At 40.9% G+C, this 24022-nt stretch overlaps 1 pseudogene; it reads left to right on the top strand.

Moving 5' to 3' along the window:
• LOC141171890 (uncharacterized) overlaps window positions 1-24022 on the top strand; it is an 853981-nt pseudogene that overhangs the window by 151401 nt on the left and 678558 nt on the right.

The raw sequence follows: 24022 nt of genomic DNA, 5'->3' as shown, positions 1-24022 counted from the left end.
CGCCAGAAGATGGCGCTTCTATGAACGCGCCATTTTCTGGGGCGGCTGCGGACTGCAATTTGCAGCGGGTGGGGCCCAGAAAGCTTGGGCCTCCTTGCGCTGCGGATTCCAGCTCCCAGCTGCCTAGTTGTACCTGGCTGGGCACAAAAATAGGGCGAAGCCCCACGCATTTTTTTTTTTAATTATTTCATGAAATTCATGGAATAATTAAGAAAAAAAGGGCTTCCCTATATTGTTGTGTCTGGCCAGGTACAAATAGGCAGCTGGTGGTTGGGGGCAGCCCATTCCTGCCTGCTGTACCTGACTGGACACAAATATAGGGCGAAGCCCCACGTCAATTTTTTTTAAATTATTTCAGGAAATTCATGAAATAATGAAAAAAAAATTGATGTGGGGCTTCGCCCTATATTTGTGTCCAGTCAGGTACAGCAGGCAGGAACGGGCTGCTCCCAACCACCAGCTGCCTATTTGTACCTAGCCGGACACAACAATATAGGGAAGCCCTTTTTTTCTTAATTATTCCATGAATTTCATGAATTTAAAAAAAAAATATGTGGAGCTTCGCCCTATTTTTGTGTCCAGCCAGGTACAACTAGGCAGCTGGGGGCTGGAATCTGCAGCGCAGGGAGGCCCAAGCTTTCTGGGCCCCACCCGCTGCAAATTGCAGTCCGCAGCCGCCCCGGAAAATGGCGCGTTCATAGAAGCGCCATCTTCTGGCGCTGTACCCAACTCATCCAGGGCCCTGGTGCGGTGGCTCACTGGGTAATAAAGGGGTTAAGGCCAGCTTGGCATTATCAGCTGGCCCTAAGCCCGAAATTCATGGGGTCACGCCAATATTAGACATGACCACCATGAATTTCTAGTAAAGTATTTAAAAAAAACACAAACACCCAGAAAAAAGTCCTTTAATTGAAATAAACACACAATTCTTTATTGTTCTAAATTAAACCATACTTACCGCCACGCCCATTCCAGCTGAAGCCAACGATCTCCTGCAATAAAAGAAAAATAATAAAGCAACCTCATCCTTACCTTCCCATGGATCCCACGATGGCTCCAGCTCTGCTACATCGACATGACAGGCTGGACCGCAGCAGAACGCTGCCATCCAGCCTGTCATCCCGCAGACACTGAGAAGCGCAGGCATGCTTGCGCTACTCAGTGTCTGGCTGTGACGGCATCCAGATGAGCCGAGGTCATGTCCAATGAACTCGGCTCACCTCATGCACGTCACTGACAGCGTGGGAAAATTCTCACGCTGAAGCGCTGAGTGCAGGAGAATTTTCCCACGCTGTCAGTGATGTACATGAGGTGAGCCGAGTTCATTGTCGGCTCATCTGGATGCCGTCACAGTCAGACACTGAGGAGCGCAAGCATGCCTGCGCTTCTCAGTGTGTGCGGCATGGCAAGCTGGATGGCAGCGTTCTGCTGCGGTCCAGCCTGTCATCTCGATGTAGCAGAGCTGAAGCTGTCGTGGGAACCATGGAAAGGTAAGGATGAGGTTGCTTTATTATTTTTCTTTTATTGCAGGAGATCGTTGGCTTCAGCTGGAATGGGCGTGATGGTAAGTATGGTTTAATTTAGAACAATAAAGAATTGTGTGTTTATTTCAATTAAAGGACTTTATTCTGGGTGTTTGTGTTTTTTTTTTTTAACTTTGACTATGGGGTTAGTAATGGGGGTGTCTTATAGACGCCTATCCATTACTAACCTGGGCTTGATGTCAGCTGGCATTATAAGCTGACATCAACCCCAACCCTATTACCCCCTGGCTCCGCACCAGGGCAGCGTGGAAGAGCGAGGCTAAGTGCCAGAATTGGCGCATCCTATGGATGCGCCATTTCTGGGGCGGCTGACGGCTGGTGTTTCTAGCCTGGGAGGGGGCCAATATTCATGGCTCCCTTCCTGGGCTATTAATATCAGCCCCCAGCTGTCTGCCTAGCCTTTGCTAGCTATTAAATTAGGGGGGACCCCACATCATTTTTTTTGGGGGGGTCCTCCATTTTAATAGCTAGTAAAGGCTAGGTATTCAGCTGGGGGCTGATATTAGTAGCCTGGGAAGCTCCGTGGGTATTACCCCCTTCCCAGGCTTCAAACATCTGCCCCAGCTGTCTGCTTAACCTCCGCTAGAGACTAAAATTACGGGGAACCCCACGCCAATTTTTTTTATTAATAAATCCTTTATTTTAATACTAAATGACAAGTACAGTAACCAACACTATCACTGTACTTATTATATATGTGACTGACATGTTTCTATCTATCTAATCTATGTGTGATGCTCTATTCTTTCTGTTATAAATTGTCGGGCACCGCTGCTGAATTGCCGGCCGGCTTTTTTAAAGAGACGGTGCATGAAAACACTATTATTTTTTTTGATAAATCCTTTACACTAAATGACAATTACAGTAAGCAACACTGTCACTGTACTTCATATATATGTGACTGACATGTTTCTATCTATCTAATCTATGTGTGAAGCTCTATTCCTTCTATTCTAACTTGTCGGGTACAGATGCTGAATTGCCGGCTGGCTTTTTTAAAGAGACGGTGCATGAAAACACTATTATTTTTTTTAATAAATCCTTTGCAGTAAATGACAAGTACAGTAAGCAACACTGTCACAGTACTTCACATATATGTGACTGACATGTTTCTATCTATCTAATCTATGTGTGAAGCTCTATTCTGTCTGTTATAAATTGTCGGGTACCGCTGCTGAATTGCCGGCCGGCTTTTTTAAAGAGATGGTGCACGAAAACACTATTATATTTTTTAATAAATCCTTTACACTAAATGACAAGTACAGTAAGCAACACTGTCACTGTGCTTCTTATATGTGTGACTGACATGTTTCTATCTATCTAATCTATGTGTGATGCTCTATTCCTTCATGTCTAAATTGTCGGGTACCGGTGTATGCCGCTGCTGAATTGCCGGCCGGCTTTTTTAAAGAAAGCGTCTTCTGAGCAGTTTGTGAGCTTTTGGACACCTTTGAAGGTGTTTTCTATGTGTTCCTATGTGTTTTTGTTTGCCTGCCATTGGTTTTAACGGTGTTCGACGGTGTTCTAAGGTGTTCGACGAACAGTTCGACGAACAGTTCCTCGAACATCCCAGTGTTCGACGAACCGAACCGAACCCGAACACTACGGGGGTGGCTCAACACTAGTCTCAACTACTTGGCGCACTTGCTCTGCCCCCGCCTTATCCTCCTCTAATTTTTTCTTCACCTTGAGGAGATCCTCATAATCTCTCTTACTCTGTTGCAGTTCCCTACTGCGTTCACCACACTCCTTCTTGGAGTCACACAGCTCCTGGTTGAGCTGTTTGCGCAGTCGTTCTAGGATTTGTTCGCGTCCAGAAACACCATCCTGCCGCGCCTCCTTCTCAAGCTTCAACTGAAAAACCTCTTCCTTGATTTTGCGGCGGTCCTCCTTAATTGCGTAGAACATTTCCTTCCACTGGTTAATTTCCTCGTTGCTTCCCTTTAGATCTCGCTGTAAGTTCTTCACAAGCTGGTGTATTTTCTGCTGTTCAGACTCCAGGATCAACTGGCCTGAGGACACATTCCCCAGGTTTTCACATAATTGCTGCACGTCACTCTGACCCTGCTGGCCGATAGGCTCCAGCTCTCGGTCACGACTGGCCGCCTCCTCTTCTACCTCTAATGGAGGATCCACACTTGAAGCAAAGGCTCACAGTACTACATTCTCTTTATTTTCATTTTCAGCCAAGTCTACAGGAGCAACCTTTTTGTAGCCCTTGCGCCATCTACGAGATGGGGAATTTCTCACCTCGTCTAGCCCCTCCTGACTGACCTCTCCTTCTACTTTCGTAGTGTCACCGTCAGCTACGGGGTCTGGGTCACTCCCCATGGTGTTGTGGACTAACAGGTCACCTCCCACTTTGACGTCACCCCCTTCTACTGGAGCTACCCCGTTTTTAACGGTCACATTGTCATTTTTAGGAGGTACCAACCCACCACCAGTAAATTTTTTTGATTTTCTATCCTCCACGCTGTTTTGAACAACCGCCCCTTTTTTAGACTCCCCCCCCCTTTTTAACCACCACACCGGCAGGGGAATTTTTACAAGAAAAATCAATAATAGTCTTAGGACTCAGTTCACAACAGCTCTTACCACCTACCCGGGCACTCTGGGACAACACTAGCGCCCCCGGAGAGTTCATAGAATGGTCCACTGCCGCCATTCCATATCCAGTTTCATGTCCAGTAGACGTTTCTCAAATACCTGCTCCGGTTTTAACAGGCACTTTAATCGCTCTAATCGCTCAATAGCTTTAGACTCAGTTGCTGCTCCTTTCACAGCCATTTTTATCTGCTCCTGCATTTCCTCAGGACGCTATTCACACACCGCTCTCCCCGGAAAAATCTTCGTGGCCCCGCCGAGCCACAGCAAAACCGGATTTGAGTGCGATGACAATCTTCGCAACCCCGCCGAGTTGCAGCAAGATGCCTGTATCCACACTCGTCGTCCTGTGCCGTTGCCCCTAGCAACCGGCTGTCATTGCCGCTAGCAACCGGGTTGTCATTGCCGCTAGCAACTGGGCTGCAGTTGCCCGCATTCTCGAACCATATGTAAGGCAGCTTTAGTCATCATACTGGGGGATACTCGCTGCACCGGGTAAATTAAGCACACGTGCAATGTCCTTCCGGTATTTCACAATTCAGCAGTTTATTATGTTATCATAAACCGCTGTTCACACACATAATGTCCACGAGCCTTTCCAGTGGCAGCTATGCTCCAGGTAAACTATAACACTTGGCTTCAGCAAACTATAACAATGTCCATATATCACAATGTCCATATAATGTACCGCTTTTACCTTTTGCAGGGTCTTAACAGGTTCAGGTTTAGTTTGCTACCACTTCAGCTTTTAGGCTTCCCAGGTGGGGGTCTCCAGCCCTCGTACCTTCGAAGGCTACTGGTATGTTTTCACTCACATCCAGCCTGCGCCTTTTAGGACTCTTCAGCAAGCCTCTGCCTTCCAAGGCCACTAGCATCCACTCACAGGATACAGTCTCGGCCTTTCAGGCTGCTAGGCTTCACTCAGCCTCACTAGGCCTCACACGAACGGTGTCCCACACACATGGGGAACAGGCCTCATGCCTCTCTCACAGAACACACCTGTCTCCCATCAAGCAGGGTTTTTATATGCATCCCGTGCACACACACACACATACTGACAGGACCTTGCTGATGTCACAGTCATGTGATCAGACAGACATTCTGTGCACGCAGGACCTGTGCTATGTCACAGTCATGTGACCAGTCACCTGAGGGGGAAGGTACATGGTCAGGTAAAACACATCCTGTACCATTACCGTAATGCCAGCAAGTCGCTGCATTACACTATATATTTGGAAATATTGGTGTTATTCACCAATTTTGGAGATAGAATGGCCAGCTGAAGTGGTTGGAGGAGGCTGGATATTTTATCAGCATGTGTTCGTTTGCTGAAGAACAACATACAAGTTGGTAAATTATTTTTGAGTGTCCTGATGGTGCAAAATATTTACACGCTTGTCAATTGGTGAGATGGCAACTCTCTTTCCTTTACTATTCATGTTGTGCCCCAAATATTTCATACAATGTGAGTCAGAATGGTACCTTTTGATGGCAAGAAGATAAATAGTGTCCATTGATGCGATATGGGAAGAACGCACCGATCAATGGATGAAAAGAGTAGTAATGCAATACACAAAAATTGGACTGTGGTGCAAAACATATAGATAAGGTGGAAACCACCTATTTAACACCTCATAAAGAATGGCCATTTCTTCAGGAAGAACAACTCTTTTAAGATTTTTTCAACTTTTCTAAAGCTGGAATACCATGATAAGACAATGGAAGAATGTCTCATCATTGGATAAAAAGGACGATGGCACAATCTGCAACTGTTGAACTTTAGAAAAAAAAATTAGTAAGTACTGGAGAACACCTATTTGCAGATCTAGTCTTTATAGAGTGACCATCTCCTCAGCAAGATCAAGTTCTCCAAAGGTGCCTTAATTTTCTTTTTGGTTTTAACAATGTAGTTATTCTGCCTACCGAAACTTTAGATTTTCTGCACCATTAGGTGCTTTGTAACCTATATATTTGGAAATATTGGTGTGAAAAATGCACCAATTTTGGAGATGGAATGGCCAGCTAAAGGGGTTGGAGAAAGCTGAATTTTTTATCAGCATGGGTTCGTGTCCTGAAGAACAAAATACATGTTGGTAAATTATTTTTGAGTGTCCTGATGGTGCAAAATATGTACACGCTTGTCAATTGGTGAGATGGCAACTCTCTTTCCTTTACTATTCATGTTGTGCCCCAAATATTTCATACAATTTGGGTCAGAATGGTATGTTTTGATGGCAAGAACATAAATAGTGTCCATTGATGCGATATGGGAAGAACGCCCCGATCAATGGATGAAAAGAATAGTAATGCAATACACAAAATTTGGACTGTGGTGCAAAACATATAGACAAGGTGGAAACCACCTATTTAACACCTCATAAAGAATGGCCATTTCTTCAGGAAGAACAAGTCTTTTAAGATGTTTTCAACTTCTCTAAAGCTGGAATACCATGATAAGACAATGGAAGAATGTCTCATCATTGGATAAAAAGGCCGATGGCACAATCTGCAACTGTTGAACTTTAGAAAAACAATTAGTAAGTACTGGAGAACACCTATTTGCAGATCTAGCCTTTATAGAGTGACCATCTCCTCAGCAAAATCAAGTTCTCCAAAGGTGCCTTAATTTTCTTTTTGGTTTTAACAATGTAGTTTTTCTGCCTACTAAAACGTAAGATTTTCTGCAGCATTAGGTGCTTTGTAACCTATATATTTGGAAATATTGGTGTTATTCACCAATTTTGGAGATGGAATGGCCAGCTGAAGGGGTTGGAGGAGGCTGGATTTTTTATCAGCATGTGTTCGTTTGCCGAAGAACAACATACATGTTGGTAAATTATTTTTGAGTGTCCTGATGGTGCAAAATATTTACACGCTTGTCAATTGGTGAGATGGCAACTCTCTTTCCTTTACTATTCATGTTGTGCCCCAAATATTTCATACAATGTGGGTCCAAATGGTACTTTTTGATGGCAAAAAGATAAATAGTGTCCATTGATGCGATATGGGAAGAACGCCCCGATCAATGGATGAAAAGAATAGTAATGCAATACACAAAATTTGGACTCTGGTGCAAAACATATAGACAAGGTGGAAACCACCTATTTAACACCTCATAAAGAATGGCCATTTCTTCAGGAAGAACAAGTCTTTTAAGATAATTTCACCTTCTCTAAAGCTGGAATACCATGATAAGACAATGGAAGAATGTCTCATCATTGGATAAAAAGGACGATGGCACAATCTGCAACTGTTGAACTTTAGAAAAACAATTAGTAAGTACTGGAGAACACCTATTTGCAGATCTAGTCTTTATTTAGTGACCATCTCCTCAAGAAGATAAAGTTCTCCAAAGGTGCCTTAATTTTCTTTTTGGTTGTAACAATGTAGTTATTCTGTCTACTGAAATGTTAGATTTTCTGCAGCATTAGGTGCTTTGTAACCTATATATTTGGAAATATTGGTGTGAAAAATGCACCAATTTTGGAGATGGAATGGCCAGCTGAAGGGGTTGAAGGAGTCTGGATTTTTTATCAGCAGGTGTTCGGGTCCTGAAGAGCAACATACATGTTGGTAAATTATTTTTGAGTGGCCTGATGGTGCAGAATATTTTCACGCTTGTCAATTGGTGAGATGGCAACTCTCTTTCCTTTACTATTCATGTTGTGCGCCAAATATTTCATACAATGTGGGTCAGAATGGTACCTTTTGATGGCAAGAAGATAAATAGTGTCCATTGATGCGATATGGGAAGAAAGCACCGATCAATGGATGAAAAGAATAGTAATGCAATACACAAAAATTGGACTGTGGTGTAAAACATATGGACAAGGTGGAAACCACCTATTTAACACTTCATAAAGAATGACCATTTCTTCAGGAAGAACAAGTCTTTTAAGATGTTTTCACCTTCTCTAAAGCTGGAATACCATGATAAGACAATGAAAGAATGTCTCATCATTGGATAAAAAGGTCGAGGGCGCAATCTGCAACTGTTGAACTTTAGAAAAAGAATTAGTAAGTACTGGAGAACACCTATTTGCAGATCTAGCCTTTATAGAATGACCATCTCCTCAAGAAGATCAAGTTCTCCAAATGTGCCTTAATTTTCTTTTTGGTTTAACAATGTAGTTATTCTGTCTACTAAAACTTTAGATTTTCTGCAGAATTATTTGCTTTGTAACCTATATATTTGGAAATATTGGTGTTATTCACCAGTTTTGGAGATGGAATGGCCAGCTGAAGGGGTTGGAGGAGGCTGGATTTTTTATCAGCATGTGTTCGTGTCCTGAAGAACAACATACATGTTGGTAAATTATTTTTGAGTGGCCTGATGGTGCAAAATATTTACACGCTTGTCAATTGGTGAGATGGCAACTCTCTTTCCTTTACTATTCATGTTGTGCCCCAAATATTTCATACAATGTGGGTCAGAATGGTCCCTTTTGATGGCAAGAAGATAAATAGTGTCCATTGATGCAATATGGGAAGAACGCAATGATCAATGGATGAAAAGAGTAGTAATGCAATTCACAAAAATTGGACTGTGGTGAAAAACATTTAGAGAAGGTGGAAACCACCTATTTAACACCTCATAAAGAATGGCCATTTCTTCGGGAAGAACAAGTCTTTTAAGATGTTTTCAACTTCTCTAAAGCTGGAATACCATGATAAGACAATGGAAGAATGTCGCATCATTGGATAAAAAGGACATTGGCACAATCTGCAACTGTTGAACTTTAGAAAAACAATTAGTAAGTACTGGAGAACACCTATTTGCAGATCTAGCCTTTATATAGTGACCATCTCCTCAAGAAGATCAAGTTCTCCAAAGGTGCCTTAATTTTCTTTTTGGTTTTAACAATGTAGTTATTCTGTCTACTGAATCGTTAGCTTTTCTGCAGCATTAGGTGCTTTGTAACCTATATATTTGGAAATATTGGTGTTATTCACCAATTTTGGAGATGGAATGGCCAGCAGAAGGGGTTGGAGGAGGCTGTATTTTTTATAAGCATGCGTTCGTTTGCTGAAGAATAACATACATGTTGATAAAATATTTTTGAGTGTCCTGATGGTGCAAAATATTTACACGCTTCTCATTTGGTGAGATGGCAACTCTCTTTCCTTTACTATTCATGTTGTGCCCCAAATATTTCAAACAATGTGGGTCAGAATGGTACCTTTTGATGGCAAGAAGATAAATAGTGTCCATTGATGCGATATGGGAAGAACGCACTGATCAATGGATGAAAAGGATAGTAATGAAATACACAAAATTTGGACTGTGGTGAAAAACGTTTAGAAAAGGTGGAAATCACCTATTTAACACCTCATAAAAAATGGCCATTTCTTCAGGAAGAACAAGTCTTTTAAGATGTTTTCCACTTCTCTAAAGCTGGAATACCATGATAAGACTATGGAAGAATGTCTCATCATTGGATAAAAAGGACGAGGGCACAATCTGCAACTGCTGAACTTTAGAAAATTAATTAGTAAGTACTGGAGAATAGTGTTGAGCCACCCCCCTAGTGTTCGGGTTCGGTTCGTCGAACACCGGGATGTTCGAGGAACTGTTCGTCGAACTGTTCGTCGAACACCTTAGAACACCGTCGAACACCTTTAAAACCAATGGCAGGCAAACAAAAACACATAGAAACACATAGAAAACACCTTCAAAGGTGTCCAAAAGCTGACAAACTGCTCAGAAGACGCTCTCTTTAAAAAAGCCGGCCGGCAATTCAGCAGCGGCATACACCGACCGGTACCCGACAATTTAGACAAGAAGGAATAGAGCATCACACATAGATTAGATAGATAGAAACATGTCAGTCACATATATATGAAGTACAGTGACAGTGTTGGTTACTGTACTTGTCATTTAGTGTAAAGGATTTATTAAAAAAAACATTGGTGTTTTCATGCACCGTCTCTTTAAAAAAGCCGGCCGGCAATTCAGCAGCGGTACCTGACAATTTACAACAGAAAGAATAGAGCTTCACACATAGATTAGATAGATAGAAACATGTCAGTCAAAAATATATGAAGTACAGTGACAGTGTTGGTTACTGTACTTGTCATTTAGTGTTAAAATAAAGGATTTATTAAAAAAAAATTGGCGTGGGGTTCCCCGTAATTTTAGTCTCTAGCGGAGGTTAAGCAGACGGCTGGGGCAGATGTTTGAAGCCTGGGAAGGGGGTAATACCCATGGAGCTTCCCAGGCTACTAATATCAGCCCCCAGCTGAATACCTAGCCTTTACTAGCAATTAAAATGGGGGACCCCCCCAAAAAAATGACGTGGGGTCCCCCCTATTTTAATAGCTTGCAAAGGCTAGGCAGACAGCTGGGGGCTGATATTAATAGCCCAGGAAGGGTGCCATGAATATTGGCCCCCTCCCAGGCTAGAAACACCAGCCGTCAGCCGCCCCAGAAATGGCACATCCATAGGATGCGCCAATTCTGGCACTTAACCTTGCTCTTCCCACTGCCCTGTAGCGGTGGCAGTGGGATAATAGGGTTGGGGTTGATGTCAGCTTATAATGCCAGCTGACATCAAGCCCAGGTTAGTAATGGAGAGGCGTCTATAAGACACCCCCATTACTAACCCCATAGTCAAAGTTAAAAAAAACACAAACACCCAGAATAAAGTCCTTTAATTGAAATAAAGACACAATTCTTTATTGTTCTAAATTAAACCATACTCACCATCACACCCATTCCAGCTGAAGCCAACGATCTCCTGCAATAAAAGAAAAATAATAAAGCAACATCATCCTTACCTTTCCATGGTTCCCAGGACGGCTCCAGCTCTGCTACATCGAGATGACAGGCTGGACCGCAGCAGAACGCTGCCATCCAGCTTGCCATGCCGCAGACACTGAGAAGCGCAGGCTTGCTTGCGCTCCTCAGTGTCTCTCTGTGACGGCATCCAGATGAGTCGAGGTCATGTCCAATGAACTCAGTTCACTTCATGCATGGGAAAATTCTCCTGCACTCAGCGCTTCAGTGTGAGAATTCTCCCACGCTGTCAGTGACGTGCATGAGGTGAGCTCATGTCCAATGAACTCAGCTCACTTCATGCACGTCACTGACAGCGTGGGAAAATTCTCCTGCACTCAGCGCTTCAGCGTGAGAATTTTCCCACGCTGTCAGTGACGTGCATGAGGTGAGTTCATGTCCAATGATCTCAGCTCACCTCATACACGTCACTGACAGCGTGGGAGAATTCTCATGCTGAAGCGCTGAGTGCAGGAGAAGTTTCCCACGCTGTCAGTGACGTGCATGAGGTGAGCCGAGTTCATTGGACATGACCTCAGCTCGTCTGGATGCCGTCACAGTGAGACACTGAGGAGTGCAAGCATGCCTGCGCTTCTCAGTGTCTGCGGGATGACAGGCTGGATGGCAGCTTTCTGCTGCGGTCCAGCCTGTCATCTCGATGTAGCAGAGCTGAAGCTGTCCTGGGAACCATGGAAAGGTAAGGATGAGGTTGCTTTATTATTTTACTTTAATTGCAGGAGATCGTTGGCTTCAGCAGGAATGGGCGTGATGGTAAGTATGGTTTAATTTAGAACAATAAAGAATTGTGTCTTTATTTCAATTAAAGGACTTTATTCTGGGTGTTTGTGGTTTTTTTTTAACTTTGACTATGGGGTTAGTAATGGGGGTGTCTTATAGACGCCTCTCCATTACTAACCTGGGCTTGGCACCCTTCCTGGGCTATTAATATCAGCCTCCAGCTGTCTACCTAGCCTTTGCTAGCTATTAAAATAGGGGGGACCCCACGTCATTTTTTGGGTGGGGTCCCCCATTTTAATAGCTAGTAAAGGCTAGGTATTCAGCTGGGGGCTGATATTAGTAGCCTGGGAAGCTCCATGGGTTTTACCCCCTTCCCAGGCTTCAAACATCTGCCCCAGCCGTCTGCTTAACCTCCGCTAGAGACTAAAATTATGGGGAACCCTACAACATTTTTTTTTTTAATAAATCCTTTATTTTAACACTAAATGAAAAGTACAGTAATCAACACTGTCACTGTACTTCATATATATGTGACTGACATGTTTCTATCTATCTAATCTATGTGTGATTCTCTATTCCTTCTATTCTAAATTGTCGGGTACCGCTGCTGAATTGCCGGCCGGCTTTTTTAAAGAGACGGTGCATGAAAACACTATTATTTTTTTTAATAAATCCTTTATACTAAATGACAAGTACAGTAAGCAACACTGTCACTGTACTTCATATATATGTGACTGACATGTTTCTATCTATCTAATCTATGTGTGATTCTCTATTCTTTCTGTTCTAATTTGTCGGGTACCGGTGTATGCCGCTGCTGAATTGCCGGCTTTTCATGTTTCACTGTGAGCATTGTTCCCATCGATTTGGGGAATCACTGTAATGCCACAGCCACCATGGGTGTGGCATTACAGTGAGTGGCAGACAATCCCTGCATGATTGGTGCTCTAAATAGCTCCAGACATGCAGGACACGCTTTTGGTGCACGAACAGTTATCGAACATAACCTCGAACAGCCGAATTTTTTGCAAATTGTTCGGGTTCGTCGATCAACTCGAACACCGCCCAAAACAGCTCGAATTTGAGATTGGCGAACAGTTCTAGTCGAACACCGCTCATCTCGACTGGAGAACACCTATTTGCAGATTTAGCCTTTATAGAGTGACCATATCCTCAGGAAGACCAAGTTCTCCAAAGGTGCCTTAATTTTCTTTTTGGTTTTAACAATGTAGTTATTCAGCCTACTGAAACGTTAGATTTTCTGCAGTATTAGGTGCTTTGTAACCAATATATTTGGAAACATTTGTGTTATTCACCAATTTTTTAGATGGAATGGCCAGCTGAAGGGGTTGGAGGAGGCTGGATTTTTTAACAACATATGTGCGTGTCCTGAAGAACAACATACATATTGGTAAATTATTTTTCAGTGGCCTGATGTTTCAGAATATTTACACGCTTGTCAATTGGTGAGATGGTAACTTTCTTTACTTTACCATTCATGTTGTGCCCCAAATATTTCATACAATGTGGGTCAGAATGGTACCTTTTGATGGTAAGAAGATAAATAGTGTCCATTGATGCGATATGGCAAGAACGCACCGATCAATGGATGAAAATAATAGTAATGCAATACAAAATATTTGGACTGTGGTGAAAAACATTTAGAAAAGGTAGAAATCACCTATTTAACACCTCATAAAGAATGGCCATTTCTTCAGGAAGAACAAGTCTTTTAAGATGTTTTCAACTTCTCTAAAGCAGGAATACCATCATAAGACAATGGAAGAATGTCTCATCATTGGATAAAAAGGACGATGGCACAATCTGCAACTGTTGAACTTTAGAAAAAGAATTAGTAAGTACTGGAGAACACCTATTTGCAGATCTAGCCTTTATAGAGTGACCATCTCCTCAGCAAGATCAAGTTCTTCAAAGGTGCCTTAATTTTCTTTTAGGTTTTAACAATGTAGTTATTCTGCCTACTGAAACGTTAGATTTTCTGCAGCATTAGGTGCTTTGTAACCAATATATTTGGAAATATTGGTGTTATTCGCCAAGTTTGGAGATGGAATGGCCAGCTGAAGGGGTTGGAGGAGGCTGGATTTTTTATCAGCATGTGTTCGTGTCCTGAAGGACAACATACATGATGGTAAATTATTTTTCAGTGGCCTGATGGTGCAGAATATTTACACGCTTGTCAATTTTTGAGATGGCAACTCTCTTTCCTTTACTATTCATGTTGTGCCCCAAATATTTCATACAATGTGGGTCAGAATGGTATCTTTTAATGCCAAGAAGATAAATAGTGTCCATTGATGCGATATGGGAAGATCGCACCAATCAATGGATGAATAGAATAGTAATGCAATACACAAAAATTGAACTGTTGTGCAAAACATATAGACAAGGTGGAAACCACCTATTTAACTCCTCATAAAGAATGGCCATTTCTTCAGGAAGAACAAGTCTTTTAAGATGTTTTCACCTTCTCTAAAGCTGGAATACCATGATAAGACAATGGAAGAATGTCTCTTCATTGGATAAAAAGGACGATGGCACAATCTGCAACTGCTGACCTCTAGAAAAACAATTAGCAAGTACTGGAGAACACCTATTTGCAGATCTAGCCTTTATAGAGTGACCATCTCCTCAAGAAGATCAAGTTCTCCACAGGTGCCTTAATTTTCTTTTTGGTTTTAACAATGTAGTTATTCTGTCTACTGAAACGTTAGATTTTCTGCAGCATTAGGTGCTTTGTAACCTATATATTTGGAAATATTGGTGTTATTCACCAATTTTGGAGATGGAATGGCCAGCTGAAGGGGTTGGAGGAGGCTGGATTGTTTATCAGCCTGTGTTCTTTTGCTGAAGAACAACATACATGTTGGTAAATTATTTTTGAGTGTCCTGATGGTGCAAAATATTTACACGCTTGTCAATTGGTGAGATGGCAACTCTCTTTCCTTTACTATTCATGTTGTGCCCCAAATATTTCATACAATGTGGGTCAGAATGGTACCTTTTGATGGCAAGAAGATAAATAGTGTCCATTGATGCGATATGGGAAGAACGCACTGATCAATGGATGAAAAGAGTAGTAATGCAATACACAAAAATTGCACTGTGGTGAAAAACATTTAGAAAAGGTGGAAACCACCTATTTAACACCTCATAAAGAATGGCCATTTCTTCAGGAATAACAAGTCGTTTAAGATGTTTTCAACTTCTCTAAAGCTGGAATACCATGATAAGACAATGGAAGAATGTCTCATCATTGGATAGAAAGGACGATGGCGCAATCTGAAACTGTTGAACTTTAGAAAATCAATTTGTAAGTACTGGAGAACACCTATTTGCAGATCTAGCCTTTATAGAGTGACCATCTCCTCAAGAAGATCAAGTTCTCCAAAGGTGCCTTAATTTTCTTTTTGGTTTTAACAATGTAGTTATTCTGTCTACTGAAACGTTAGATTTTCTGCAGCATTAGGTGCTTTGTAACCTATATATTTGGAAATATTGGTGTGAAAAATGCACCAATTTTGGAGATGGAATGGCCAGCTGAAGGGGTTGGAGGAGGCTGGATTTTTTATCAGTATGTGTTCATGTCCTGAAGAACAACATACATGTTGGTAAATTATTTTTGAGTGGCCTGATGGTGCAAAATATTTACACGCTTGTCATTTAATGAGATGGCAACTCTCTTTCCTTTACTATTCATGTTGTGCCCAAAATATTTCATACTATGTGGGTCAGAATGGTACCTTTTGATGGCAAGAAGTTAAATAGTGTCCATTGATGCGATATGGGAAGAACGCACCGATCAATGGATGAAAAGAATAGTAATGCAATACACAAAAATTTGACTGTGGTGCAAAACATATACACAAGGTGGAAACCACCTATTTAACACCTCATAAAGAATGGCCATTTCTTCAGGAAGAACAAGACTTATAAGATGTTTTCACCTTCTCTAAAGCTGGAATACCATGATAAGACAATGGAAGAATGTCTCATCATTGGATAAAAAGGACAATGGCACAATCTGCAACTGTTGAACTTTAGAAAAACAATTAGTAAGTACTGGAGAACACCTATTTGCAGATCTAGCCTTTATAGAGTGACCATCTCCACAGGAAGATCAAGTTCTTTCAAGGTGCCTTAATTTTCTTTTTGATTTTAACAATGTAGTTATTCTGCCTACTGAAACGTTAGATTTTCTGCAGCATTAGGTGCTTTCTAACCTATATATTTGGAAATATTGGTGTTATTCACCAATTTTGGAGATGGAATAGCCAGCTGAAGGGGTTGGAGGAGGCTGGATTTTTTATCAGCATGTGTTCGTGTCCTGAAGAACAACATACATGTTGGTAAATTATTTTTGCGTGTCCTGATGGTGCAAAATATTTACATGCTTGTCAATTGGTGAGATGACAACGCTGTTTCCTTTACTATTCATGTTGTGCCCCAAATATTTCACACAATGTGGGTCAGAATGGTACCTTTTGAGGGCAAGAAGATAAATAGTGTCCATTGATGCGATATGGGAAGAACACATTGATCAATGGATAAAAAGAATAGTAATGCAATACACAAAAATTGGACTGTGGTGCACAACATATAGACAAGGTGGAAACTACCTATTTAACACCTCATAAAGAATGGACATTTCTTCAGGAAGAACAAGTCTTTAAAGATGTTTTCAACTTCTCTAAAGCTGGAATACCATGATAATACAATGGAAGAATGTCTCATCATTGGATAAAAAGGACGATGGCGCAATCTGCAACTGTTGAACTTTAGAAAAACAATTAGTAAGTACTGGAGAACACCTATTTGCAGATCTAGCATTTATAGAGTGACCATCTCCTCAGCAAAATCAAGTTCTCCAAAGGTGCCTTAATTTTCTTTTTGATTTTAACAATGTAGTTATTCTGCCTACTGAAACGTTAGATTTTCTGCAGCATTACGTGCTTTGTAACCTATATATTTGGAAATATTGGTGTTATTCACCAATTTTCGAGATGGAATGGCCAGCTGAAGGGGTTGGAGGAGGCTGGATTTTTTATCAGCATGTGTTCGTGTCCTGAAGGACAACATACATGATGGTAAATTATTTTTCAGTGGCCTGATGGTGCAGAATATTTACACGTTTGTCAATTTTTGAGATGGCAGCTCTCTTTCCTTTACTATTCATGTTGTGCCCCAAATATTTCATAGAATGTGGGTCAGAATGGTATCTTTTAATGCCAAGAAGATAAATAGTGTCCATTGATGCGATATGGGAAGATCGCTCCAATCAATGGATGAATAGAATAGTAATGCAATACACAAAAATTGGACTGTTGTGCAAAACATATAGACAAGGTGGAAACCACCTATTTAACTCCTCATAAAGAATGGCCATTTCTTCAGGAAGAACAAGTCTTTTAAGATGTTTTCACCTTCTCTAAAGCTGGAATACCATGATAAGACAATGGAAGAATGTCTCTTCATTGGATAAAAAGGACGATGGCACAATCTGCAACTGCTGACCTCTAGAAAAACAATTAGTAAGTACTGGAGAACACCTATTTGCAGATCTAGCCTTTATAGAGTGACCATCTCCTCAAGAAGATCAAGTTCTCCACAGGTGCCTTAATTTTCTTTTTGGTTTTAACAATGTAGTTATTCTGTCTACTGAAACGTTAGATTTTCTGCAGCATTAGGTGCTTTGTAACCTATATATTTGGAAATATTGGTGTTATTCACCAATTTTGGAGATGGAATGGCCAGCTGAAGGGGTTGGAGGAGGCTGGATTTTTTATCAGCCTGTGTTCTTTTGCTGAAGAACAACATACATGTTGGTAAATTATTTTTGAGTGGCCTGATGGTGCAGAATATTTAAACCCTTGTCAATTGGTGAGATGGCAACGCTGTTTCCTTTACAATTCATGTTGTGCCCCAAATATTTCATACAATGTGGGTCAGAATGGTACCTTTTGATAGCAAGAAGATAAATAGTGTCCATTGATGCGATATGGGAAGAACGCACTGATCATCGGATGAAAAGAATAGTAATGCAATACACAAATATTGGACTGTGGTGAAAAACATATAGACAAGGTGGAAACCACCTATTTAACACCTCATAAAGAATGGCCATTTCTTCAGGAAGAACAAGTCTTTTAAGATGTTTTCAACTTCTCTAAAGCTGGAATACCATGATAAGACAATGGAAGAATGTCTGATCATTGGATAAAAAGGTCGATGGCACAATCTGCATCTGTTGAACTTTAGAAAAAGAATTAGTAAGTACTGGAGAACACCTATTTGCAGATTTACCCTTTATAGAGTGACCATCTCCTCAGAAAGATCAAGTTCTCCAAAGGTGTCTTAATTTTCATTTTGGTTTTAACAATGTAGTTATTCTGTCTATTGAAACTTTAGATTTTCTGCAGCATTAGGTGCTTTGTAACCTATATATTTGGAAATATTGGTGTGAAAAATGCACCAATTTTGGAGATGGAATGGCCAGCTGAAGGGGTTGGAGGAGGCTGGATTTTTTATCAGCATGTGTTCGTGTCCTGAAGAACAACATACATGTTGGTAAATTATTTTTGAGTAGCCTCATGGTGCAAAATATTTACACGATTGTTAACTGGTGAGATGGCAACTCTCTTTCCTTTACTATTCATGTTGTGCCCTAAATATTTCATACAATGAGGGTCAGAATGGTACGTCTTGATGGCAAGAAGATAAATAGTGTCCATTGATGCGATATGGGAAGAACGCACCGATCAATGGATGAAAAGAGTAGTAATGCAATACACAAAAATTGGACTGTGGTGCAAAACATATCGAAAAGGTGGAAACCACCTATTTAACACCTCATGAAGAATGGCCGTTTCTTCAGGAAGAACAAGTCTTTTAAGATGTTTTCAACTTCTCTAAAGCTGGAATACCATGATAATACAATGGAAGAATGTCTCATCATTGGATAAAAAGGACGATGGCGCAATCTGCAACTGTTGAACTTTAGGAAAACAATTAGTAAGTACTGGAGAACACCTATTTGCAGATCTAGCCTTTATAGAGTGACCATCTCCTCAGCAAGATCAAGTTCTCCAAAGATGCCTTAACTTTCTTTTTGGTTTTAACAATGTAGTTATTCTGCCTACTGAAACTTTAGATTTTCTGCAGCATTACGTGCTTTGTAACCTATATATTTGGAAATATTGGTATTATTCACCAGTTTTGGAGATGGAATGGCCAGCTGAAGGGGTTGGAGGAGGCTGGATTTTTTATCATCATGTGTTCGTGTCCTGAAGAACAACATACATGTTGGTAAATTATTTTTGAGTGGCCTGAGAGTGCAGAATATTTACACGCTTGTCAATTGGTGAGATTGCAACTCTCTTTCCTTTACTATTCATGTTGTGCCCCAAATATTTCAAACAATGTGAGTCAAAATGGTACCTTTTGATGTCAAAAAGATAAATAGTGTCCATTGATGCGATATGGGAAGAACGCACCGATCAATGGATGAAAAGACTAGTAATGCAATACACAAAAATTGGACTGTGGTGCAAAACATATAGACAAGGTAGAAACCACCTATTTAACACCTCATAAAGAATGGCCATTTCTTCAGGAAGAACAAGTCTTTTAAGATGTTTTCAACTTCTCTAAAGCTGGAATACCATGATAAGACAATGGAAGAATGTCTCATCATTGGATAAAAAGGACGATGGCGCAATCTGCAACTGTTAAACTTTAGAAAAACCATTAGTAAGTACTGGAGAACACATATTTGCAGATCTAGCCTTTATAGAGTGACCATCTCCTCAAGAAGATCAAGTTCCCCATAGGTGCCTTCATTTTCTTTTTGGTTTTAACAATGTAGTCATTCTGCCTCCTGAAACGTTAGATATTCTGCAGCATTAGGTACTTTGTAACCTATATATTTGGAAATATTGGTGTGAAAAATGCACCAATTTTAGAGATGGAATGGCCAGCTGAAGGGGTTGGAGGGGGCTGGATTTTTTAACAGCATATGTGCGTGTCCTGAAGAACAACATACATGTTGGTAATTTATTTTTAAGTGGCCTGATGGTGCAGAATATTTACACGCTTGTCAATTGGTGAGATGGCAACTCTCTTTCCTTTACTATTCATGTTGTGCCCCAAATATTTCATACAATGTGGGTCAGAATGGTACCTTTTGATGGCAAGAAGATAAATAGTGTCCATTGATGCGATATGGGAAGAAAGCACCGATCAATGGATGAAAAGAATAGTAATGCAATACACAAAAATTGGACTGTGGTGCAAAACATATAGACAAGGTGGAAACCACCTATTTAACACCTCATAAAGAATGGCCATTTGTTCAGGAAGAACAAGTCTTAAGATGTTTTCAACTTCTCTAAAGCTGGAATACCATGATAAGACAATGGAAGAATGTCTCATCATTGGATAAAATGGACGATGGCGCAATCTGCAACTGTTGAACTTTAGAAAAACAATTAGTAAGTACTGGAGAACACCTATTTGCAGATCTAGCCCTTATAGAGTGACCATCTCCTCAGCAAGATCAAGTTCTCCAAAGGTGCCTTAATTTTCTTTTTGGTTTTAACAATGTAGTTATTCTGTCTACTGAAACTTTAGACTTTCTGCAGCATTAGGTGCTTTGTAACCAATATATTTGGAAATATTGGTGTTATTCACCAATTTTGGAGATGGAATGGCCAGTTGAAGGGGTTGGAGGAGGCTAGATTTTTTAACAGCATATGTGCGTTTCATGAAGAACAATATACATGTTGGTAAATTATTTTTCAGTGGCCTGATGTTTCAGAATATTTACACGCTTGTCAATTGGTGAGATGACAACTCTCTTTCCTCTACTATTCATGTTGTGCCCCAAATATTTCATACAATGTCGGTCAGAATGGTACCTTTTGATGGTAAGAAGATAAATAGTGTCCATTGATGCGATATGGGAAGAATGCACCAATCAATGGATGAAAAGACTAGTAATGCAATACACAAAAATTGGACTCTGGTGAAAAACATTTAGAGTAGGTGGAAACCACCTATTTAACACCTCATAAAGAATGGCCATTTCTTCAGGAAGCACAAGTCTTTTAAGATGTTTTCAACTTCTCTAAAGCTGGAATACCATGATAAGACAATGGAAGAATGTCTCATCATTGGATAAAAAGGACGATGGCACAATCTGCAACTGTTGAACTTTAGAAAAACAATGAGTAAGTACTGGAGAACACCTATTTGCAGATCTAGCCTTTATAGAGTGGCTATCTTCTCAAGAAGGTCAAGTTCTCCAAAGGTGCCTTAATTTTCTTTTTGGTTTTAACAATGTAGTTATTCTGTCTACAGAAACTTTAGATTTTCTGCAGCATTAGGTGCTTTGTAACCTATATATTTGGAAATATTGGTGTGAAAATTGCATCAATTTTGGAGATGGAATGGCCAGCTGTAGGGGTTGGAGGAGGCTGGAACTTTTAACAGCATGTGTTCGTGTCCTTAAAAACAACATACATGTTGGTAAATTATTTTTGAGTCGCCTGATGGTGCAAAATATTTACACGCTTGTCAATTGGTGAGATGGCAACTCTCTTTCCTTTACTATTCATGTTGTGCTCCAAATATTTAAAATAATGTGGGTCAGAATTGTACCTTTTGATGGCAAGAAGATAAATAGTGTCCATTGATGCGATATGGGAAGAACGCACTGATCAATGGATGAAAAGAGTAGTAATGCAATACACAAAAATTGGACTGTGGTGAAAAACATTTAGAGAAGGTGGAAACCACCTATTTAACACCTCATAAAGAATGGCCATTTCTTCAGGAAGAACAAGTCTTTTAAGATGTTTTCAACTTCTCTAAAGCTGGAATACCATGATATCACAATGGAAGAATGTCTCATCATTGGATAAAAAGGAAGATGGCACAATCTGCAACTGTTGAACTTTAGAAAAAGAATTAGTAAGTACTGGAGAACACCTATTTGCAGATCTAGCCATTATAGAGTGACCATCTCCTCAGCTAGATCAAGTTCTCCAAAGGTGCCTTAATTTTCTTTTTGATTTTAACAATGTAGTTATTCTGCCTAATTAAATGTTAGATTTTCTGCAGCATTAGGTGCTTTGTAACCTATATATTTGGAAATATTGGTGTTATTCACCAATTTTGGAGATGGAATGGCCAGCTAAAGGGGTTGGAGGAGGCTGGATTTTTTAACAGCATATGTGCGTGTCCTGAAGAACAACATACATGTTGGTAAATTATTTTTCAGTGGCCTGATGGTTCAGAATATTTACACGCTTGTCAATTGGTGAGATGGCAACTCTCTTTCCTTTACTATTCATGTTGTGCCCCAAATATTTCATACAATGTGTGTCAGAATGGTACCTTTTGATGTCAAGAAGATAGTGTCCATTGATTCGATATGGGAAGAACGCACTGATCAATGGATGAAAAGAGTAATAATGCAATACACAAAAATTGGACTGTGGTGCAAAACATATAGACAAAGTGGAAACCACCTATTTAACACCTCATAAAGAATGGCCATTTCTTCAGGAAGAACAAGTCTTTTAAGATGTTTTCAGCTTCTCTAAAGCTGGAGTACCATGATAAGACAATGGAAGAATGTGTGATCATTGGAGAAAAAGGACGATGTCACAATCTGCAACTGTTGAACTTTAGAAAACAATTAGTAAGTACTGGAGAACACCTATGTGCAGATCTAGCCTTTATAGAGTGACCATCTCCTCAACAAGATCAAGTACTCCAAATGTGCCTTAATTTTCTTTTTTGTTTTAACAATGTACCGTATATTCCGGCGTATAAGACGACCTGGTGTATAAGACGACCCCCCTACTTTCCTGTTAAAATATAGAGTTTAGGATATATTCACCGTATAAGACTACCCCTTTTCCAACGCATACCAAACACCGGTAAAAATTAAAAATAAACAGATTTGAATTTAACATGGTCCTTTTTTAATTTAAATTCTTATGACATGCAGGTATATAGCAGGAAAACTGTCACTCATAAACATATTAAAATAGGGGGGACCCCACGTCATTTTTTGGGGGGGTCCCCCATTCTAATAGCTAGTAAAGGCTAGGTATTCAGCTGGGGGCTGATATTAGTAGCCTGGGAAGCTCCGTGGGTATTACCCCCTTCCCAGACTTCAATCATCTGCCCCAGCCGTCTGCTTAACCTCCGCTAGAGACTATAATGATGGTGGATCCCACGCCAATTTTCTTTTTAAAAAATCCTTTATTTTAACACTAAATGACAATTGAGGGGTTAATAAAGATGCAGTCCCTAAATTATTATTAATTTTGTAATTAATTTTTCCCAAAAATGTTGACGTGGGCTTCGCCATATTTTTGTGTCCAGCCAGGTACAGCAGGCAGGAACGGGCTGTCCCCAACCACCAGCTGCCTATTTGTACCTGGCCGGACACAACAATATAGGGAAGCCCTTTTTTTTTTAATTATTTCATGAAATAATTAAAAAAAAAAAGACGTGGGGCTTCGCCCTATTTTTGTGTCCAGCCAGGTACAACTAGGCAGCTGGGGGCTGGAATCTGCAGCGCAGGGAGACCCAAGCTTTCTGGGCCCCCCCCGCTGCAAATTGCAGTCCGCAGCCACCCCGGAAAATGGCGCGTTCATAGAAGCGCCATCTTCTGGCGCTGTACCCAACTCAACCAGGGCCCTGGTGCGGTGGCTCACTGGGTAATAAAGGGGTTAGGGCCAGCTTGGCATTATCAGCTGGCCCTAAGCCCGAAATTCATGGGGTCACGCCAATATTAGACATGACCACCATGAATTTCTAGTAAAGTAATTAAAAAAAACACAACACCCAGAATAAAGTCCTTTAATTGAAATAAAGACACAATTTTTTAATGTTCTAAATTAAACCATACTTACCGTCACGCCCATTCCAGCTGAAGCCAACGATCTCCTGCAATAAAAGTAAAATAATAAAGCAACCTCATCCTTACCTTTCCATGGTTCCCAGGACCGGTCCAGCTCTGCTACATTCACATGACAGGCTGCACCGCAGCAGAACGCTGCCGTTCAGCTTGCCATGCGGCAGACACTGAGAAGCGTAGGCATGCTTGTGCTCCTCAGTGTCTGACTGTGACGGCATCCAGATGAGCCGAGATCATGTCCAATGAACTCGGCTCACCTCATGCACGTCACTGACAGCGTGGGAAAATTCTCCTGCTCCCCGCATGCGCAGTAGAAGTTTCCCACGCTGTCAGTGACGGACGTCCAGGAGGTGAGCTGAGTTCATTGTCGGCTCATCTGGATGCCGTCACAGCCAGACACTGCAGAGCGCA

This window comes from Phyllobates terribilis, unplaced genomic scaffold, assembly GCF_046119375.1.
Source record: "Phyllobates terribilis strain yellow unplaced genomic scaffold, ASM4611937v1 Scaffold_12__6_contigs__length_324123572, whole genome shotgun sequence".
Lineage (NCBI taxonomy): Eukaryota > Metazoa > Chordata > Amphibia > Anura > Dendrobatidae > Phyllobates > Phyllobates terribilis.
This window is presented reverse-complemented; position numbering and strand designations above follow the sequence as displayed.